Here is a 2,697-nt window from a genome sequence, read left to right as displayed (position 1 = left end):
GGAGGGGAAGGGGGGAGGAAGAGGAAAAGGAGGGGGAGGGGAAGGGGGAGGGAAAGGAAGAGGAGGCGGGGCAAGGAAGGGAGGGGAGGAAGAGGAAGAGGAGGAAGAGGAAGAGGAGAAGGAAGAAGAGAAATCCTGGTTACTAGCCTTGGTTGGGCCAAAGGGATTCTGGGTAGGTCTACAAAACACATTTTAAAATATACTTTATAGCTTTTGTTCTATGGCATTCATGATTAATGCAAATTATACAGACCATCTGGTCTAAGCCTAACTTCTGAAGGACTGGGAATAAGGCTGGAAGAGACTATACCGAACATTTATCTCTTAGTTCTCTTCAGGCTAGGGGAGCTACATCTTCCTCAGAGCTGAGAAGTACCTGGGGCTTTGGGGAGAAAAAAGTTCCATTTAGCTAAAAGTACTTTATAAATGTTTATAGTATAAGCACATAAACAGATGACACTATTTGGCCACATTCCCACTGTTTAACCTCCATGAATGTTGACAGAGTCTAAGAGGGGGAATGCTGTCTAGAACATACACGAGGACTCTAGGCCAAGGACTTGGGGTAGGAGTGGGGTCAGAAAAGCCCACCTGAAGAACAAGGTAGAGTTCACTAAATTCCCAGTGGGCTATACCCAGAAAAAGAAACAATCAAATACAAAGATATCAAGCCAAAAAAAAAAAAATCACTCAAAATTCTGCAGGCCACCTCTGCTTTCCCGGAGTTGTCTTTCAGTGAGCGACAGCACTGGCCAATCATCTAAACTTCCCAAAGACCTCTGCAATTGCAAATACACAGGTCCTCTCTTTACCTTGGTTTAGAGCATAAGCAATTTCTACACATTCTCAGAGTGTAATATCAAAACACCTTAATATGCCGAGCGGTGGTGGTGCACGCCTTTAATCCCAGCACTTGGGAGGCAGAGGCAGCCGAATTTCTAAGTTCGAGGCCAGCCTGGTCTACAAAAGTGAATTCCAGGACAGCCAGGGCTATACAGAGAAACCCTGTCTCGAAAAACAAAACAAAACAAAACAAAACAAAACAAAACAAAACAAAACAAAACAAAACAAAACCTTAATATTGTTAGGCTACAGTTGGGAAATAAAACCTCTCATACAAAAAAAAAATAATAATGTTTTTAAAGAAGCAGGGTTTCTTGGAACATCTAATGTAAGAATTCAGGGTGCTTATGTTCCAGTGCCTAACATTCACATACCAAGAACCTAGTACTTTAAAGTGCTGCTTTAATGGAATCCACAGTATGTTCAAATCACCATTCTCTCTAGCCAGCCCAGTAGGAAGATATAAGGAAATAGACCCATATATTCTGCTTGTGGTAACGTCTATGATTAGTTGATCACATCCTATACCCAGAAATTACATTGCACACTTCGGTCACTGAAGCCTCACAAAAACTCTGTGCACTGCTGGGATCATTTTTTTCTGTGGGACAGAGGAGGAAAATGATGCTCAAAAATGCTAAGTGACTTACCCAAGGTCACATGACTACACAGTGGCAGACCTGGGCCGCTGTAACCTTTTCCATAGGACTTCTGATGGTTTATCCAAAACTACACTAGATTTCATGAATCATCTGAAAATTACATAATCCCGAAGCCCGAGTCTTACAAGATGTTGCCTTTACTGTTATTAATTTATAAAAAGATCTCATGTTAGAAAACTGTCTCACTTACATGTGGAACTTTTAAAAATCAAGTCATGGGGAGTAATCAGCATGTTGGTAGGGGCTGCATCAGGGAAGAATACAAAATTTTAGTTAGCTGCAAAACAAAACAAAAAAAAAAGTAAGTTTGAGAGATTTACTGTACAACATAGTGGCTATCAAGTGGCGACAATAGATTTTGTATTTGAAATGTCCAAAAGTGGGTTGTAAATGTTCTTACCACTAAATTTAAGTGTATCAGATACATACGCCTTTGCTAATTACTTTGATTTAGTCATAGTACAATTTGTATAAATTTCAAAACATCGTATGTAGCATAAATTCATATAATCACCACTTCTCAATTTCAATAATAATAATAATAATAATTCCGTTTTAAATGTGTAAATGGAAACAATAACTTAGGAGCCAAAGAAAACAGTGAAATCAGCCCAAGCACTAGATTAAGTTGTAGGACTTGTCTTACAAAGACCCATTTCATTCCCTGTACTTCCTGAGGACACGACGTGTTCTAAAGGAAACGCTTTCTCCTTTTAAGGAACAAATCTAAGTTAAACGGCTTACTCTTTGAAGTTTTGGGGTTTCAGGATCAGGAAAGAATCCCCAACTTTGTCTCTTAGGAGACAGGGTAGAGGTGCTGGCTCTTAGGAGGGGGCAGAAGGGGAGAGGTGCTGGCTAGACTTAGTTACCCACCAGTTACCATTTGAATCTGAAATGTATTCCTGGGCTTGTGTTTTAAATGATCAGTCCCTAGCCTGTGGTGCTTTGAAGGTGCGGAGCCTTTAAGAAGGTGTGGCATGAGTTTCCTGTAAGCAGCAAAATGTTGGGTCTTGTTTGTGTACGGAAATCCATCAACGTAATCCAGTATATAAACAAACTCAAAGACAAAAACCACATGGTCATCTCCTTAGATGTGGAAAAAGCATTTGACAAGATCCAACACCCATTCATGATAAAAGTCTTGGAAAGATCAGGAATTCAAGGCCCATACCTAAACATGATAAAAGCAATC

The sequence above is a fragment of the Mus caroli genome, chromosome 13, assembly GCF_900094665.2.
Source record: "Mus caroli chromosome 13, CAROLI_EIJ_v1.1, whole genome shotgun sequence".
Classification (NCBI taxonomy): Eukaryota; Metazoa; Chordata; class Mammalia; order Rodentia; family Muridae; genus Mus; species Mus caroli.
The sequence above is the reverse complement of the archived record's forward strand: the minus strand, read 5'-3'. Positions refer to the sequence as shown.